At 38.0% G+C, this 20941-nt stretch overlaps 1 pseudogene; it reads left to right on the top strand.

Annotated features, from left to right (window-relative positions):
* The first annotated feature begins 6069 nt into the window (after positions 1–6069).
* On the top strand, positions 6070–6917 carry Hdac1-ps17 (Histone deacetylase 1, pseudogene 17; annotated as a pseudogene).
* Positions 6918–20941: the final 14024 nt, after the last annotated feature.

Here is a 20941-nt window from a genome sequence, read left to right on the forward strand (position 1 = left end):
CAGTATTAGTATGAGGTCTTCTATGAAGGTCTAATAGAATTCTGTACTAATCCCATCTAGTCCTTGGCTCTTATTGGTTGGGAGACTTTTAATAACTCCTTCTAGTTCTTTAGGAGTTATGGGACTTTTTGGGTGGTTTATCTGATCCTGATTTAACTCTGATACTGGGTATCTCTCTAGAATATTGTCCATTTCCTCCAGATTTTCCAGTTTCTTGAATATAAGCTTTTGTAGTATGATGTGATAAGTTTTTTGAATTTCTTCAGGTTCTGTCTTACTTTTCATTTCTGATTTTGTTAATTTGGAGACACTCTCTGTACCCTGTGATTAGTCTGGCTAAGTTTTTATCTATCTTGTTGGTTTTCTCAAAGAACCAGGTCCTGGTTTAGTTGATTCTTTGCATAGTTCTTTTTGTTTCTGCTTAGTTAATTTCAGCTCTCAGTTTGAATATTTCCTGCCTTCTACTCCTCTTGTGTGTATTTGCTTTATTTTGTTCTAGAGTTTTTAGGTGTGCTGTCAAGCTGCTGATGTATGCTCTCTCCTGTTTCTTTGGAGGCACTCAGATCTATGAGTTTTCCTCTTAGCACTGCTATCATTGTATCCCTAAGTTTGGATATGTCATGCCTTCATTTTTATTAAATTCTGAAAAGTCTTTAATTTCTTTCTTCATTTCTTCCTTGACCAAGTTATCATTGAGTAGAGCATGTTCAACATTCATGTATACGTGGGATTTCTGTTGTTTTTGTTGTTATTGAAGACCAGCCTTATTCTGTAGTGATCTGATAGGTTGCATGGGATTATATCAATCTTCTTGTATTGAGGCCTATTGTTTGACTGATTATATGGTCACTTTTGGAGAATATACCATGAGGTGCCGAGAAGAAGTTATAATCTTTTGTTTTAGGATGAAATATTCTATAAATATCTGTTACATCCATTCGCTTGATAACTTCTGATAGTTTCTCTAGGTGTCTGTATAATTTCTGTTTCCATGATCTGATGATTGATAAGAGTGGGGTGTTGAAATCTCCTATTATTGTGTGAGGTGCAATGTGTGCTTTGAGCTTGAGTAAGTTTTCATTAATGAATGTAGATGCCCTTGCATTTGGCACATTTACGATAGAGAGTTCACCTTGGTGGATTTTTCCTTTGATGAATATGAACTGTCCTTACTTAACTTATTAGAATGGTTACTCCAGCTTGTTTCTTCAAAAATTGCTTGGAAAGTTGTTTTCCAGCCTTTCACTCTGAAGTAGTGTCTGTCTTTGTCACTGAGGTGTGTTTACTGTGTTGAGCAAAATGCTGGGTCCTTTTTACATATCCAGTCTGTTAGTCTATGTCTTTTATTAAGGAATTAAGTCCACTGATGTTAAGAGATATTAAGAAATAGTGGTTTTTTTATCCTGGTTTTTTTGTTTGTTTGTTTTTGGTTTTATTTTGTTTGAGTTGAAATTGTGTTTGAGTGTCTCTCTCTTTTGGTTTCTTGCAAGGAGATTACTTCCTTGCTTTTTCTAGGGTGTAACTCCCTCCTTGTGTTAGGGTTTTCCATTTATTATCCTTTGTAGGGCTGGATTTATAGAAAGATATTGTGTAAATTTGGTTTTGTCTTGGAATATCTTGGTGTCGCCATCTATGTTAATTGAGAGTGCTGCTGGATATGGTAGCCTGGGCTGGCACTTGTCTTCTCTCTGGGTATGTATGAATTCTGCCTGGTTTTCATAGTCTCTGGTGATAAGTCTGGTGTAATTCTGATAGGTCTACCTTTATATGTTACTTTACCTTTTCCTTTATTGTGCTTAATATTCTTTCTTTCTTTTGTTCTTTCTTTTTTGGGCATTTGGTGTTTTGACTATTATGGGATGGGAAGAACTTCTTTTCTGGGCCATCTATTTGGAGTTCTGTATGCTTCTTGTATATTTATGGGCATCTCTTTAGGTTAGGGAAGTTTTCTTGTATTATTTTGTTAAAGAAATTTACTGGGACTTCAAAACGGAGTCTTCACTCTCTTCTATACCTATTATCCTATTATAATCCTATTATAGGATTGATCTGCTCATTGAGTCTTGGATTTCCTGGATGTTTTGGGCTAGGAGCATTTTGCGTTTTACATTATTTTTGACAGTTGTGTCTATGTGTTCTATGGTATCTTCTACCCCTGAGATTCTCTCTTTTATATCTTGTATTCTGTTGATGATGCTTGCATCTATGACTCCTGATCTCTTCCCTAGGTTTTCTATCTCCAGGCTTGTCTCCCTTTGTGCTTTCTTTATTGTTTCTATTTTCATTTTTGAATCCTGGATTATTTTTCCCAATTCCTTCACATGTTTGGTTGTGTTTTCTTGTAATTCTTTAAGGGATTTTTGTGTTTCCTCTTTAAGGGCTTCTGCTTGTTTACTTTTGTTTTCCTGTATTTCTTTAAGGGAGCTATTTATGTTCTCTTAAAGTCTTCTGTCATCGTCATAAGATGTGATTTTAAATCCAAATTTTGCTTTTCCAGTGTGTTTGGATATCTATTATTTGCTTTGGTGAGAGATCTGGGCTCTGATGATGCCAAGTAGTATTGGTTTCTGTTTTGTTTTTGTTTTTGTTTTTTGTTTTGTTTTGTTTTTTTTTATGTTCCTGTGCTTGCCTCTCACCATCAGTTTGTCTCTGGTGTTAGCTTGTCTTGCTGTCTCTGACAGTGGTTTGACCCTGCTGTAGGCCTGTTTGTCAGCACTCCTGTAGACCTGTTTCTTTCAGCCAGTTTTGGGAACAGAGAGATGCCCCTGGGTTTGTGTGACCTGAAGCCTCCAGGTCAGATACTTAGAGCAGAAGAGTTAGTCTTACCTCTGCTCTCAGTTGTGTAGGCACTCTTGGCAACTGACTTTCAGCTCTAGGTGCAGGCACCCAAAGTGTCCTATACCTGACTGCTCCTAGTTTGCTGTGCTCAAAGGGCACAGATGGCACTAGGGAGTTTCCTGTTGGGTCAGGAATATGGGCAGGAAGTAGTGGTCACCTCTGAGTTCTCAGGATTGTCCACACTTCTTAGGGTCCAGCCCTTTCTTCTTTTTTTTTTATTTTATTTTTTTTATTAACTTGAGTATTTCTTATTTACATTTCGAGTGTTATTCCCTTTCCTGGTTTCCGGGCAAACATCACCCTAATCCCTCCCCCTCCCCTTCTTTATGGGTGTTCCCCTCCCCATCCTCCCCCCCTTGCCGCCCTCCCCCAACAATCTAGTTCACTGGGGGTTCAGTCTTAGCAGGACCCAGGGCTTCCCCTTCCATGGGATTTGGGTGCAGGGAGCTGTTTGACTGGTTGAGTTCAGATCTGGGCACAGAGAGAAAACAGAAGGTTTCTGCTGCTGACTACTCCTATACTCCTGTATCCAGATGCCAGTATGCAGAATCCTCTTGGTTTAGGAATGTGAACTGAAGTGGGCAGAAGTGGTGGCTTCCCCTGAGTTCTCAGGATTATCTTCATTTCCTAGATTTCAGCTCTCTTCCCCATGAGATTTGGGTGATGGGAGCTGTGGACCACTTTATTCATCCTTATTCTTGAGCTTCATGGGGTCTATGGAGTTTATCTTGGGTAACCCCAGCTTTTGGAGGTAATATCCACTTATGAGTGAATGTATACCATGTGATTTTGTTTGTTTGTTTTGTTTTGTTTGTCTTTGGGTTACCTCAATCAGGATGATATTTTCTAGTTCCATCCACTTGCCTATGAATTTCATGAAGTCATTGTTTTTAATAGTTGAGTAGTTTCCATTGTGTAAATGTATCCATACATCTGTTGAGGGACATCTGGGTCCTTTCCAGAAATAAGGCTGCTATGAACATATTGGAGCATGTGTCCTTGTTATATGTTGGAGCATCTTTTTTGTATATGCCCAGGAGTGGTATAGCTGGGTCCTCAGGTAGTACTATGAACAATTTTCTGAGGAACCTCCAGACTGACTTCCAGAGTGGTTGTACCAGTTTGCAATCCCATCAACAATGGAGGAGTGTTCCTCTTTCTTCACATCTTTTGAGCATCTGTTGTCACCTGAGTTTTTTATCTTAGCCACTCTGGTGTGAGGTAGAATCTCAGGGTTGTTTTGATTTTCATTTCCCTGATGACTAAGGTTATTGAACATTTCTTTAGGTAATTCTCATCTATTCAATATTCCTCAGCTGAAAATTCTTTGTGTAACTCTGTACCCCATTTTTAACAGGGTTATTTGGCTCTCTGGAGTCTAACTTCTTGAGTTTTTTTGTATATTTGGATATTAACCCCTTATTAGATATAGGATTAGTAAAGATCTTTTCCCAATCTGTTGCTTGCCATTTGGTCCTAGTGACAGTGTCCTTTGCCTTACAAAATCTTTGCAATTTTCTGAAGTCCATTTGTTGATTCTTGATCTTAGAACATAAACCATTGGTGTTTTGTTCAGGAAATTTTTCCCAGTGCCCATGTATTCGAGGCTCTTCCCACTTTCTCTTCTATTAGTTTAAGTGTATCTGGTTTGATGTGGAGGTCCTTGATCCACTTGGACTTAAGCTTTGAACCGGGCAATATGAATGGATCAATTTGCATTCTTCTACATGCTGACCTCCAGTTGAAACAGCACCATCTCTTGAAAATGCTATTTTTTTCCATTTGATGGTTTTAGCTCCTTTGTCAAAGATCAAGTGACCATAAGTGTGTGGATTCATTTCTGGGTTTTTAATTCTATTCCATTGATCTAGCTGTCTGTCTCTGTACCAATACCATACAGTTTTTAGTCACTATTGTTCTGTAATTCAGCTTGAGGTCAGGAATGGTGATTTCCCCAGAACTTCTTTTATTGTTGAGGACAGTTTTTGCTATACTGTTTTTTGTTGTTGTTGTTGTTGTTATTTCAAATGAATTTGCAATTCGTCTTTCTAAGTCTACACATAATTCAGTTGGAAATTTGTTGGGGATTGTATTAAATCTGAAAATTGCTTTTGGCCACATTCCATTTTTATATTATTTCTGCCAATCCATAAGCCTGAGAGATCTTTCCATCTTCTGAGATCTTTTTCAATTTCTTTCTTCAGAGACTTGAAGTTATTGTCATACAGATCGTTCACTTGGCTGGTTAGAGTCACAAGGAGGTATTTTGTATTATTTGTGACTATTGTAAAGTTTGTTATTTCACTAATTTCTTTCTTAGCTTCTTTATCCTTTGAGTAGAGAATGGCTACTGATTTGTGTGAGTTAATGTTATATCCAGCCAATTTATGGAAGTTTTTATCAGGCTTAATAGTTCTTTGGTGGAACTCTTATTGTCATTTAAGTATACAATCATATCATCTGCAAATAGTGATATTTTGTCTTCTTCCTTTCCAATTTGCATCCCTTTGACCTCCTTTTGCTGTCTGGTTGCTCTGGCTAGGACTTTGAGTACTATACTGAATAAGCAGGGACAGAGTGGGCAGCCTTGTCTAGTCCCTGATTTTAGCGGGACTGCTTTATGTTTCTCTCCATTTAGTTTGATGTTTGCAACTGGTTTGCTGTATATGGCTTTTACTATATTAAGGTTTGAACCTTGAATTTCTGATCATTTCAAGACTTTTAAGATGAAGGGGTATTGTGTCTAATGAGATAATCATGAGATAATCTTTGAGTTTGTTTATATATTGGATAACTTTGATAAATTTTCATATATTGAACAATCTCTGTATCATCAATGAAACCTACTTGATCATGATGATCTTGATGTGCTTTTGGATTCAATTTGTGAGAATTTTATTGAGTATATTTATGTCAAATTCATAAAGGAAATTGGTCTGAAGTTTTCTTTCTTTGTTGAGTCTTGTATGGTTTAGGTATAAGCATAATTGTGGCTTCATAAAAGGAATTGGGTAGTGATACTTCTATTTGTATTTTGTGGAATACTTTGGACAGAATTGGTATGAGGTCTTCTATGAAGTTCTGGTAGAATTCTGTACTAAACCCATCTGGTCCAGGGCTTTTTCTTTTTTTAATAACTGCTTCTATTTCTTTAGGAGTTATGGGACTGTTTGGATGGTTTATCTGATCATGATTTAATTTTGGTACCTGGGATTTTTCTAGAAAAACATCATGTCCAACGTTATGGAGATGTTCTAGCCTAGTGCAGTGGTCCTACAGTACAGCTCAGACTCCCTGTCTGGGGATCAGCTAAGTTGCTTCAATCTGACCGTCAAATGACATGTCAAGTGTGTGGAGTTCGTGAAGAGTTTCAACTTGCTGATGCTTATGTTGGGAGGAGGTGGCTACACCATCCATAATGTTGCTCGGTGCTGGACTTACGAGACAGCTGTGGCCCTGGACACAGAGATCCCTAATGAGCTGTCATACAATGGCTACTTTAAATACTTTGGGCCAGATTTCAAGCTCCACACCAGCCCTTCCAATATGACTAACCAGAACACCAATGAATACCTGGAGAAGATCAAGCAGCGGCTCTTTGAGAACTTGAGAATGCTGCCCCATGCCCCTGGGGTCCAAATGCAGGCCATCCCAGAGGATGCCATCCCAGAAGAGAGCGGTGACGAGGATGAGGAAGACCCTGAGAAACGAATTTCCATCTGCTCCTCTGACAAACACATTGCCTGTGAGGAGGAATTCTCTGATTCTGATGAGGAGGGAGAAGGAGGTCGCAAGAACTCTTCAAACTTCAAAAAAGTAAAAAAAAAAGTCAAAACAGAAGATGAGAAAGAAAAAGATTCTGAAGAGAAAAAAGAAGTCACAGAAGAGGAGAAAACCGAGGAGGAGAAGCCAGAAGCCAAAGGGGTCAAAGAAGAGGTCAAGATAGCCTGAGCAAGTTCTGCAGCTCCATCGTCTCTCCAAGTCCCTCACTTTCCCTCAATTTCTCAGATTTTATATTTTCTATTCCTGTGTATTTATATAAAATATATTAAATATAATGTCCCCAAGGACTAGATAGGAACCAGGGACCAGCGCACAGGGCAGTGGTGCTGGGAGAACTCTTCCAAGAGCTGCCTTGTCCATCCTGCCCCAGGTCTGAGTTTTGGACCATGTAGGGTCCAGGTGAAAAGAAAACAGCCGGAAGACAACATCCTGAACTGCAAGTGCCTGCTTAGGAACTCTGCTAAGATGCCCTTGTTAAGCTTTTCAGAATGGGTGACTTTGTCTTCTGGGATCCCTTTTCAAGCTTGGGTAATATCAGCCATTTTTAGATTGGTTCTGTTTCTACCTTCCCACCTACCCTGGGCAAGCAGAAAACTTACACTGCCCTGTCTCCCCCCAATTCTGCAGGTGAAGGTTGTTAGCCTGGCTTCCTTTTTGAGATGTTTTCATTTTTGTGAGACTCTTTGTAATAAAACAGCACGTTTCTAAAAAAAATCCATTTCATCCAGATATTCCAATTTTGTTGAATATAGCCTTTTTTAGTAGGATCTGATGATTAATTTCTTTAATTCCCTCAGGTTCTGTTGTTATGTCTCTCTTTTCATTTCTGATTTTGTTAATTTGGATACACTCTCTGTGCCCTCTGGTTAGTCCGGCTAAGGTTTTACCTATTGTGTTGATTTTCTCAAAGTACCATCTCCTGGTTTTGTTGATTCTTTGTATAGTTCTTTTTATATCTACTTGGTTGATTTCAACCCTGTGTTTGATTATATCCTGTTGTCTACTCCTCTTGTGCGTTTTTGCTCCTTTTTGTTCTAGAGCTTTTAGGTGTGCTGTCAAGTTGTTAGTGTATTCTCTCTACAGTTTGTTTTTGGAGGCACTCAGAGCTATGACTTGTTGTGCCTTCCTTTTCATTAGATTCTAGAAAATCTTTAATTTCTTTCTTCCTTTGCCTACTTATCCTTGAGTAGAGTGTTATTCAGCTTCCATGTATATATGGGCTTTTTGTCATTTTTGTTGTTATTGAAGACCATATTTATTCCGTGGTGGTCTGAGAGGATGTATGAGATTATTTCAATCTTCTTGTATCTGTTGAGGCCTGTTTTGTGACTGATTATATGGTCATTTTCAGAGAACATACTATGAGGTGCTGAGAAGCTATATTCTTTTGTTTTGTGATGAAATGTTCTATAGATATTTGTTAAATTAATTTGATCCATAACTTCTGTTAGTTTCTCTGTGCTGAAATGTTCTATAGATATTTGTTAAATTAATTTGATCCATAACTTCTGTTAGTTTCTCTGTGCTTCTGTTTAGATTCTGTTTCCATGATCTGTCCATTGATGACAGTGGGGTATTGAAGTCTCCCTCCATTATTTGTGTGAGGTCCAATGTGTGCTTTGACATTTAGCGAGGTTTCTTTTATGAATGTAGGTGCCCTTGCACTTGACGCCTAGATATTCAGGATCCAGAGTTCATCTTGGTGGATTTTTCCTTTGATGAACATGAAGTGTTCTTCCTTGTACTTTTTGATAACTTTTGGCTGAAAGTCAATTTTATTAGATATTAGAATGGCTACTCCAGCTTGTTTCTTCAGACCATTTACTTGGAAATTTTTTTCAAGGCTTTTACTCTGAGGTAATGGCTGTCTTTGTCACTCAGGTGTGTTTCCTAAATGCAGCAAAATGCTGGGTCCTCTTTATATATCCAGCATGCTATTCTATGTCTTTTTATTGGGGAGTTGAGTCCATTGATGTTAAGAAAAATTAAATGATTTTTTCCTGTTATTTTTGTTATTAGAGTTAGAATTATGTTTGTGTACCTCTCTTCTTTTGGTTTTGTTGCAATAAGATTACTTTTTTGCTTTTTATATGGTGTAATTTCCCTCCTTGTGTTGGAGTTTTCCATCTATTTTCCTTTGTAGGGCTGGGTTTGTGGAAAGATATTGTGTAAATTTGGTTTTGTCATGGAATATTTTGGTTTCTCCATCTATGTTTATTGAGAGTTTTCCTGGATATAGTAGCCTGGCCTGGTATTTGTTTTCTCTTAGAGTCTGGATGATATCTGCCCAGGATCTTCTGACTTTTATAGTCTCTGGTAAGAAATCTGGTGTAATTCTGATAGGTCTGCTTTTATATGTTCCTTGACCTTTTTCCATTACTGCTTTTAATATTCTTTCTTTTCTTTTCCTTTCCTTCTTTCTTTCCTTTTTTTTCTTTCTTTCTTTTTTTATTTGGTATTTTGTCTTTTATGAGACAACAGGAATTTCTTTTCTGATCCAATCTATTTGGTATTCTTATTTGGTATTCTGTAGGCCTCTTCTGTTTTTATGGGCATCTCTTTCTCTATTTTAGGGAAGTTTTCTTCTACAATTTTGTTGAAAATTTTTAATTGGGAATCTTAGCTCTCTTCTATACCTATTACCCTTAAGTATCATCTTCTCATTGTGTCCTGGATTTCCTGGAGGTTTTGGGTTAGGAACATTTTGCATTTTACATTTTTCTTGAGCTTTGTGTTAATGTTTTCTCCTGTATCTTCTGCCCCTGAGATCCTCTCTTCTGTCTCTTGTGTTCTGTTGGTGATGCTTGCGTCTATGACTCCTGATCTCTTTCCTATGTTTTCTATCTCCAGGGTTTTCTCCCTTTGTGCTTTCTTTATTGTTTCTATTTCCACTTTTTAGACCTTGGGTGGTTTTGTTCAATTCCTTCACCTGTTTGGTTGTGTTTCTCTGTAAAATTCAAGGGATTTTTGTGTTTCCTCTTTAAGGACCTCTACTTGTTTACATACGTTGTCCTGTATATATCTAAGGGAGTTATTTATGTCTTTCTTAACATTGTCTACCATCATCATGAAGTGTGATTTTAAATCCAAATGTTCTTTTCCAGTGTGTTGATATTTCCAGTATTAGCTTTGGTGGGAGAACTGGGCTCTGATGACACCAAATAGTCTTGGTTTCTGTTGCTTAGGATTCTGTGCTTTCCTCTTGCCATCTTCTTGTCCTTGCTGTTAGCTGTTCTTGCTCTCTGTGACAGTGCCTTGAACCTCTTGTAAGCCTGTGTGTCAGCACTCCTGGAGACCAGTTTTCTCCCCAGTAGGATCTGGGTACAGAGAGCTATGTTACCGGGTCATCTCTAGATGCAGGCAGAAACCAGAAGGATCCTGTCACTGGATTCCTGTGTCCCAAGGTCTCCAGGTGGGTCTCTTGGAGCAGAAGTGGTGGTCTTATTTCTGCTCTCAGGTTTGTCAATGCTCTTGCGACTGGCTTTCAGCTCTGGGTACAGGCAGAGACTGGAAATATCCTGTCCCAGTCCGCTCCTCAGTTCTTGAGTCCAGAGGTCTCCATGCTGGTTCCTCGTGGGCCAGGATTGTGAGCAGAAGTGGTGGTCTCCCCTGTGCTTTCAGTATTGTCTGCACTCTGAGATTCCAGCTCACGCCCCCATGGGATTTGGCTACTGTCCTTTATTTCTTTAAGGGAGTTATTTATGTCTTTCTTAAAGTCCTCTAATATCTTCATGAGTTGTGATTTTAAATCAAAGTCTTGCTTTTCTGGTATGTTGGGGTATCCAGGGCTTTCTGTGTTGGGGGGGACTGGGTTTTGATGATACGATATGGACTTGGTTACTGTTGCTTAGTTTCTTGTGCTTGCCTCTCACCATCTGCTTATCTCTGGTGTTAGCTGGTCTTGCTATCTCTGATATTGGCTTGACCCTCCTCTAAGCCTGTGTGTCAGCACTACTAGGTGACCAGCTTTCTCCTCTTGGAATCTGGGTACAGAGGGCTGCGGTACAGGGTTAGCTCAGGGCACAGGCAGAAGCCAGAAGGATACTGCCCAAGCCTGCTCCTAGGTCCTTGTGTCCAGAGGGTTCTGGACAGGTTCCTCTTGGGACAGAAATGTGAACAGAACTGGTGGTCTCACCTGTGCTCTTGGGTATGTCAGCACTTCTAAGAAATCAGCTTTCCCCCAGAGGGATCTGGGGACAGAGAGCTGTGGCACAGGGTCAGCTCTGGATGCAGACGGAAACTGATTTCTTCTCACTTTCATATATTCTCACCTTTATAATGTCTCTCTCATAGGAAAACAAAACCCAAGAAAATCCCACAAAATGAAAATCAAAACAAGCAAGTAAAAAACCAGTAAGAGGGAAAAAATGCAAAACAAAGCACAATGTCCACAACAAAACAAAAGCAAATAAACAAACAAAAACATTGAGTCTGCTTTGTGTTGGCTAAGTATTTCTGGGCATGGAGCCTACGCTGTAGTATGATTGGTATCCATAGTGAGGATCCTCTAAGAAGCAGATTTCCTCTTTGACAGATGGTGTTAATTGCTTATAATTTCTTGGTTAGGGGTGGGACTCTGTGTCCCCTTTTCAATGTCAGGATCACATCTGGCTTAAACCTGTGCAAGCCTTGGGCATGCCGCCTCAGTCTCTTTAAGTTCACATGTATATCAATTCTATTGTACATGGAAGGCTATTTCCTTCAGTCTTTAAGTTCACATGTATATCAGTTCTATTGTACATGGAAGGCTATTTCCTTCAAGTTATCCATCTTACGTTTCCATCTACTACAAGAAGCTTATCTGGTGAGGGTTCAACAAGGAAACCTGTGGTTATAACAGTATTTCATTAGGAGCCATTCTATTATTATGTTATTTTATCAGAATAATAGTATTAGGATTTTTCCAGGGCCCATAACCTATTTACTTTTAGATTGCCAGCCATATTAGCAGTGTTGCATATGGCTACCATTTCATAGAGTAAGCCTTGCATCCAGTAAAATTCTGATTAGTTACTCCTTTATCATTTAAACCACTGCTACACCAGTATATCTTGTAAGCAGGACCCTGTTGTAAATTGCAGGGTTTGTAACTGAGTGAGATTGTTAATCAGCTATCCCTTCTGATAGTATGTAGTATGCCTTCTAGCATCATAACACTAGTCAGTTAGGGCTCATGTTTCTAGTTATGTATCAGCTCAATTTCTCCATGTTGTGAGGTGTTTTACAAAGGCAGCTTTGAGATAAGGTACCCTGCAAAATGAAGTAAGGACCAGAGAGGGTCAGGGTTCAAAGGAAGTTAGCACTATCTTAGAAGATATCAGGTGTTTTGGATCTAATAACTATGATATAAAACTAATAATTTCTGAGTATATCAACCACATTCTAAGGCATGTTCCAGGCTCAGAAGTAGTTTGCCAACACAAAACAGACTGCATATTTTTTTGTGTTCTTTTTGTTTTGTTTTTGTATTATTTTTTATCTTATTGATTTTCATCTTCTAACTCCTCTTTTGATATAGTTTCTTTGTACTAATTTTTGTGTGCTTGGTTCATTTATTGCTCTTGTGTTTGAGAGGAGAGAAAGAAAAAATAACATGAAGTTCGATTAGTAGGGAGTAGGGAAAGATATAGGAGGAGTTGAAAGGGAAAGAATGTGATGAAAGTGGAGTGCATACATTTAAATAGTTTTATTTAATAATTTTCCTTTTATATCTAGTTTAATTAAGTTGCTAAATATAGATTCTTACAGCTGTAGGTGATGACACGGTAGAGAATATGGCCATTAGATGATAAGATTTCACTTCTTTATTAGTTTCTGTAGATAAAAAAAATGTTTAAGAGAAAAATCTGCTACTTCAGTGAAAAGGGAAGCCCCCTCAAAACAATAAAGAAAGCTGCAGTTTGAGTCTACAGCTTATAAAGAATTAAGTGTAACCCTTGTCTGTCTTTATCTATCCTAGATTGAGGGGAGGGAACATTCAGTGTGTGATAACCGATTTTCTCCCCTCCATCATTTCACCTTTCAATTGATGCCTTCAATTGAAATTTCCTGAAGCATATTTTAGGCAGGGGACTCCTAATTGACAAATTACAGAGTTGTTTCCCAAATACTATGTTTCTGAAGCAATCTTATTTGACACTCTTACCTCTTTTAAAATATAAAACGCCCTTCAGTTCCCAGATTCCATATTCCTCATTTTCTTACCCAATTCTGGAATCCTCCAAATCTTGTTCCTCTGTCCACAGTTTTGCTGTTAGTCATTCCCATGACTTCTGCATCCTGCTACTTTCTTCACACTACATCAACTTGATTTGGTTTCTTCTTTTTTACTTAAATCACACAGAAGAAGATCACACAATGCATAGGGCATTGGCTTGAGTCTCTGATAGTCAAATGCAACATGATTCTTGCAGTCATCACTGTTGCGCCATCTTGCAAAGACAACACTGTTACTAGTGTTCACACAGGCTTCCTCATTGTTGCCTTACCTCAGAAACAGATTCAGCCATGCGTCTTTACCGACGAAGAATTCTGAGTCACTTTGAGGAACATATAATAGAAGGGAATGAAAGAATTCAGGTAACCCAGCACCAAGAACAATAAATAAGAAAAACCAAAACCCTTTCCCAGAGCCTCTGCCATGACTTCTTTCTGCTCCCAGGCTGCCCCTGTATGGTCATGCTACTGATTGTCTGCATTGTATGATTCATATATTATTTTTCATGTTTAAAGTAGTATGAAAATATTAATGCTATCCTGTGTTAGTAGATAATTGAATCCCATTACTACATAAAATTCAGTTACATACAAATATATCAAAATTGATTTACATTTTGTCCATGTACAAATAGTAAGCATTATGTAAGTCTTACATCTGTCTGCAGCACATATGTTTCTGCTAAGCCTGTACCCAGGAATAAAAGTAGGCTGTCAGTATATTTTTGCTACAAATATTTGTTTAAGTACTGTCATCCTTTTATAATACAAAATAAAGACAAAAATAAAATGGAAACAAATATGAGAAAATGTGATAATTTCCTCTCTGTGTTTAAATCCTACACTATAAAATAAAGGCAGAAATCTTGAACTGAAATGTAGTGATGTTTTTGTCTTTATTTACTTCCCTTTATCCCCCTTCCCCTCCCTCCTCAATTTTTCAGTTGTGTCTGTTTCTATATTCAAACCCTTTATCTTTCTGTCAATTGTATCCCCACGTACTTTAACCAAATAACTTATTTTAACCATAATTCCCATTTCCAAGGCACCTGTGGCTGTCTTTCTGAATATACGAATAGTCTATCATACTCTGAAAATGTCTCTATTATTTTACCAACCAGAATATATTACACTCAACTTGTATATCTGTGAGGTCTTTGAGGATGGCAACTATTTATTACCTTAGCTATAGGACTTAGCAGAGATCCAGCATACAGTATTTATTAATTGTATAAGTGGATAAACTTAAATTCTGAAACCTGGGCTTTAGTGCTAGGCCCAATCCTTATTACCTTCTTGAGTTTAGGTGAATTGTTTATCTTGTGTGAACCTGTTTTCTTATCTACCAAAGAGAGAAACCATAGTATTCCTTCAGCAGACTGAAGTTTTTGAAATCAGATGAGACAACACAATCATCTTCAGCCATCTTATGTACACTGTATAAATGTATGCATATGCCATGAGATCCAAGAAATAACACCCCTTTCTTTGGCTTTTTTGTGTTTTGAAATAGTTTCAGTTGATATTTTATTTAATTTGGATCTGCTTTCTAACTCTTAAAATCCCTGTGTATTTATGACAAACAAGCTTCAATGTATCATTAAGAGAATCAAATCCTTTAGTATACTGTTTACTAGTAGAGTATAAATTTAGACCACTCCTAATTTTAAAATATATAGTTTTTTAAGCTAAAATTGCTTGTATTTGAACTAAACCATTGGCTTTCATTATGTGTGGCATGCTATAATATACCTTGGAAGAAATCAAGATTTATGCAATAGGATACTCCTGAGGAACATCACACTATGTAAAAAGTCCATTTGTGCCTATACATTACCTGTAATGTAATCACAGCTCCATTCCGCATTTTTAATATAGGCGAAGTGCCCTTTAAAACAAATATGTTTATGTCATAGAAGTTATTTGTTATTTACCTATTGGTTGAGTTAATTTTTACATATTGAGAGTAAATGCAGCCCCATGTTACTAGAAGTAGACCGACGAGCACAGAGTAGAGGCATCAGGGACAGATGCAAGGCAGATAATGGAAGAACGGGAAAGGATTAAAGTACCCTACAGCACTAGAAGGCACGAGGGTAAAATCTAAAATGGCCGTGCAGCCAAAACAGACATCTTGGCAGGTGTGTAAAACATACATATAGGTCCCCAAACTCAGAGTTGTTGGTGATCTTGAGGGGCTAGCACCAGGCAAGATGCTTCATTTCCGTCCTTTTATGGCCATTCTGAAAAAGGGCCCGACACTGTGAGACAAAGAAGATGCTATAAATTCCAGGAGCTGCAAAGAAGTCACACTGGCCAAGAGCACATACTGTTCTTGCATTGGAACCAACTTGCATTTCCAGAACCCACACGAGGCACCGCACTAAGACGGTGCTTGGTTGCATGTACTTTTAATCGCTACCGCCTTTGCTCTGGACCAGCTGTGCTACTAGCCTCTCCCAGCTTCCCTTTTGCTCTACCCACCTTTGCTCCGGGAGGTGACCACACTACTAACTCCCACCTGAGACCCTTAAATCTGAGGATAAAACACACACACATGGTTTCTTCCTTTACAGTTTGCCTTCTTGGCACAAATGTTAGGCACTACAATCTTCCACCTGCCCTAACCTTAGTGGCTAATCCCATTTAGCCCCTGCCACATCAGCCTGCGGTAGTGGCCCCGGGCCCCAGCTTCTCCTGAGACTTCACATGACTGCTGTGTTCTTTTCCTTTCAAAGTATGGCTGAAACCCCCTTTCCTTCCTCGTGTCCCTTTCCTGCCTCCAGGAACCTGGAACTCACACCTCTACCTTTCACCCAACAATTGTTCCAAGACTTTCTTCACTGACAAAGTCAAGAACGGATTGGGAAACAAGCTGTTGACGTCAGAACCTTCCCTTAGAATGCTTAGCACATTTAAATAATTCATTTCCTACTTTTCTTCCTTTAGGACATCTTCTGTATCAGGATCCAAAGAGTGAAATGGTTACAAATTACTATAAAAACATGGGAAAGAGGATCAGGAATAAATTTATGTGTGTGAAGGCTAAGAATAGAATTGGCAGAGTGGGTCAACTCTAACAGCAGGAAAGCAAGAAACTAACCCTAAACTTCCAAGACTAAGACAGAAGGTGACATTTCTGGAGGAAGCCAAAGTCCTAGGTGAGCTGTTCTGCAAGGAATCAGCATCACAAATATTCCAACGACTGTCAATAATTCCGAGGACACTAGCTGACAAAAACAAACAAACAAACAAACAAACAAAAACCCAAAGACAAAAACAAAACCGAAACAGCCTGCAGGGTCTAGTGCTTCCCAGATAAGAGCAGAGTGGTAGGGACCAGAAGAATAAATAAAAACTATTTTTAACCCTGAACACCAGTGTCTCCTACGCCATACCTGGCCGTGCTAGCTTCTCAATCTTCTATAAAATGAAATAGGATTCCATTTGAATCCTTCTGAATGCTGGTCATGTTTTCCATTTTGCGACTGTGTGAAAGATAATGAGATACACTAGGTGAGAGGCTAGAAACATTTTGACTGAATAAATAAATGAGTATTTACCATTGTACTACTATTCATCTCCAGGTTCATGCCGATGCTTTAAGAAAAACTTCGAACCCTTGGACACTGAGGTTTGCCCCATAATGGAAATCAGAAAGCCACTTGGGTCTAATTCCTGAACATTTCAGTCAAATTCCCAGAAGATTTTACCCATTCCTTTTCATGCTATTAATCTCTAAGCATGTTATGTCCATGGGGAATTCCAAGGAGAAAGTACAGATTTTTAAATTTCTAAAGTATTTGTTAAATAATAAATAATCATCATTTATGAAAACTTTAAAAACAATGGCTGAAGGATACTATGTTCTCTTTCTTTTAGAAAATGACAGCTATAGGTTAAATATCAATCTTTAATGTTATTTTATTGTAAAATCATGTGATCCTGTAAAACTATTTTCTTCCTTCTTTTCAGTGCTGACAATCAAATTGGTCTGTGTTAAGAGAGCTGTGGTATTGAGACCTACCTCACCACAGCTCAATATTTTTCTGTGTAAATAAGTAAAAGAAGTGTATGTCAGATGTATGGTTCTCTCTACAAATCAATGCAGACAGTTAATACTTTTATATTGTGAAGAAATACTCTGTCAGTCTTTGGGAGTGAATATCCATGTCACTGAGACATGCCTGAAGTGAAGCTCTTTTTACCTAAGAGCCTGTCAAGCAAATATTTCTCAAACTGTGTTCTATGACTCACAAACTACAAAAGAGCACAACAAGGTGTTATAGAGACAACTCTGAGCTCACATACTTTGAGGAAATTAAAAAGAAATAATTGGTGTCTATGAAATAGCTCAGTGGGCAAAGGCACCTATTGCCAAACCTGATGTCTTGAGTTCTATCTCTTGACCATCCCTTGAGCATACATGGGGGAAGGAAAGGACCAACTCTAGGAAGTTGTCTTCTAACTTCCTTATGTTTGTCACACACACACACACACACACACACACACACACACACACTCACACACAAATGTAAAAAATGAATAAAATATTTTCTCTTAAAAAATCTTACTGTCATTAACATTGATGAAACTTCACATCTCTAAAACAGAAAATTAAAACATTTTTAAAGCTCATCACTCCTGTAATGTGAGAAAATTTACATAGATAAATAATATGTGTAAATTAAAGAAAAATAATTACACAAGAATAAAGTTGCTTAAGTAAATAAATGAATAAGTAGGACAATTACTAGAAATTAAGAACTGATGAAAATAAAGTCCTCTCATGTTTTTAGTTTATTGATTTTTTTTTTCAAAATGAAAAATTTCAAATACAAGATCACTTAATATTGGAACGTGGTAAATTAAATATTTTCATGGGGGTGTAGTAGTTTGAATATTTTGGCCCCCATACTCATGTGTTTGAATATGCTTGGCCCAGGGAGTGGTACTATTAGAAGGTTGGAGGAAGTGTATCACTGTGGAGATGGGCCTTGAGAAACCTTCCTCCTAGCTGCCAAGGTGCCAGTCTTCTAGAAGCCTTTAAGGACAAGATGTAGAACTCTCAGCTCCTCCTATGACATGTCTGCCTGAATGCTGCCATGCTCCTGCCTTGATAATAATGAACTAAATTTCTGAGCCCATAAGCTAGCCACAATTAAATGTTTTCCTTTATAAGAGTTCTGGTTCATGGTGTCTCTCCCCAGCAGTTAAACACAAACTAATCACTCAGTGGATAGCTGTAACTTCAGCTACTTTTCATATCTATAACTACAGACTGTATAAGCACATGTAGAGTATAAAGATCATGTTTTATCTATAAAGAGTATACCCTGGATCTGTCAAACTAGAGGGAAGGCAATGTCTCTGAAGGGTTACATTAGTGACCTCATATTTACAAAATAGGTACTACTGTTGCATTCGACAAATCAGCAAATTAACTGGTCACTCACTCCTTTCAGAAATAACCAACATTCTACTTTGGCAAAAGATGAGTGATTGTAAATATATAACACTATTCAAACCTTTTTTCAATTTGGTGTATGAAGTGGAATTTCTAGTTCTCTTGGAAACTCAGTAGTACTACTTCTGGAAACTGTCTTTTGAAAGATGTTTTGCTGAAGCAGTCATGTTAGAGAGCATGTTATAATTTGCTGATTGAAAACTTAAGAGGGTACATGGTAGTTGGAAAGAGAATAAATGGAACCCAAGAACAGTAAGAAGTCCTTTTTGCACTGAAATGTGCAATGCTTTACTGATCTTTGCTGGCCTTAGCTGGTCTTTGCTGGACTTTGCTGGTCATCTCTGTTCTTCACTGGTCATGCAGTGTTTTTCTGGTCCCCCTTTTTGCTGGTCTTCCTTCCTTAGTCATCGCTGGTCTTCACTTCTTAGAGAAAAATGCACTTAGAGAAAAATGGCATTCAGGCTGCTTCTGGCTGCTTCTGCTGATGCAGGCCAGTTTGTTGGAGCCTTGTGGTTTCTGCTGGATCATGTAAATAAAGTAGGTTTAGAAAAATCTAAACCTACAGGATTAGGTGCAGATTTTTGCAGTTCCACAGTTTTTGTAACAGTTGAAAATTCTGAACTAAACAGTTTCCTGGCATATCTACATCTGAGCAAGTCTGTCCTTGGTGTCTTCTGGTGTCACCTCCCAGCATGTTCACTGTATCATTATTGACACATAAGACAGACATCCTTCTATGTTTCCTCTCGGGAATTATCTGATTAATTATAGTATCTGCCAAGAGGGCTCCTCATGGCTTTGAACAGTGAGTTATAGTACATAGAGCTTTCTCTACTTGGGCAGTAACTGTCAGTCCCCACGTCTTCCCCTCCTGTGGCCTCTAATCCCTGGAGCAATGGTCCCCAAACTGTGGGCCAGTAATTCCTTGGTAAACCTCTATCTTCAAAATTATTACATTGTAATTCATAACTTTAGCAAAGGAACAGTTATAAAGTAGCATCAAGAATATTTTTATGGTTTGAGGTCACCACAACCCAAGGAGCTGTTTTAAAGGGCAGTGACATTAGGAAGCTGGAGAAGCACTGGTCTAAAGTGTCTGTCAACACTTCCTGTGGTATCACTGTTTCATGTCAGGTTTCACACTCACTCCTTAATTCAAGGTAGAACAGGATGGCCACACTGGCTTCAGATATACATGCTTCATCCTCTTCTCAGATTTCAAGTGCTTCTTACTTCCCCAAACACTGTTTCTGATTTTATACACCAATCTTGCCATTTTTCTTTAGTGGCATGAAAAATTGGTCATCATGAGCAACCAATCTTTGTTATTTTCAGCATGCCCAGATATTTTTTTCATTCTGGCATGTTTGCAGTTCTGGGTGTCATTGTATACTGACAGGGAGATTGATAGCCAGCAGCTTCCCAGTGGACTCCATAGCAGGAGATAAAGTTTGGTAACAATTCACATGTGTTTGAAATGAACATTCCTAGAGAGAAGTGATTAATTTCCTCTTTAAAACCCAAAGGATAAAATCCAGTGTTCACAGCTATTATCACTTCTGCACTGACCCTCTCTCACGGTTCATTTGTGTTGCATATTTACATTTTCCTCAGTTGGATGGGTGTGTGTGTGTGTGTGTGTGTGTGTGTGTGTGTGTGTGTGTGTTTGTGTGTGTGTATGCCTGTGCCTGTGTGTGTGTGCCTGTGCCTGTGTGTGTGTGCCTGTGTATGTGATTATAAAGAACAAATTGCTTGGTTATATTTTTCAACGTTTATCAAACAGCCTTCTACACATGTAGAAGAATCTTATCCTATTTCTAATCTCTCCAGTCAACAGTGACAGAGCTCAAAGGTAAGCCTGAAGAATTAACACAAAATGTGACCAGTAAAGTATGCATGTGAATTGTCCATTAGAACATCTTCATTTTGCTAATGTAGAACTTGTAGCTTGGGAAGATTAATGTTTCCTCCACATTCCCTTCCTGATGCAGGTTGGAGGTCTTAGTGCTAAGGAGGTAGAGAATCACACCATAAGGTAGCTTGGAAATCTCCATGTGGATAGAGTGATCTAGAAGTTTCCCTACCCAGTTTCTTGTGTTTAACTTAAAACTTTGGTAAATGTTTGCCTTCTCCTCTGACAAAAGATTTTTGAAACGACTATCCTATTTATTTATTTATTTATTATTTAAATAATTCGTTCATTTATTTATTTAACTATTCCAGATATAAGTAAGAGCTAAAGATAAGAACAATTAATGTTTATTCCACTCATCAGTGAATCACCTGGATCTGACTGAAAACTGCCAGGTTGCCTAAAATATGAAATATAACTGCACTAAAATATATGGCATACATTTGCTTTGTAGAAGCAAGAAATGCTTGAGTCAATTACATGGGTATATAGAAAGGTTCTTAGGTAATAAGTAACATATAATATTTGTGTATTCTTATTATTTATAACAAACTAGTTAAAACATTTTTTAAGTCTATTGACATGAAATATTTCTAAACTCAATTGACAAAGCCATTAGAATAAAGTTTTAAAAGGGTAAAAGGAAGAGCTTACTTCTTTCACATTCAACTTTCTGACTCAACATCTAGAAATATTTCTTATTGCTAAGGACACAAATGTAAACA

This window comes from Rattus norvegicus, chromosome 1, assembly GCF_036323735.1.
Source record: "Rattus norvegicus strain BN/NHsdMcwi chromosome 1, GRCr8, whole genome shotgun sequence".
In the NCBI taxonomy this organism is placed as follows: Eukaryota; Metazoa; Chordata; class Mammalia; order Rodentia; family Muridae; genus Rattus; species Rattus norvegicus.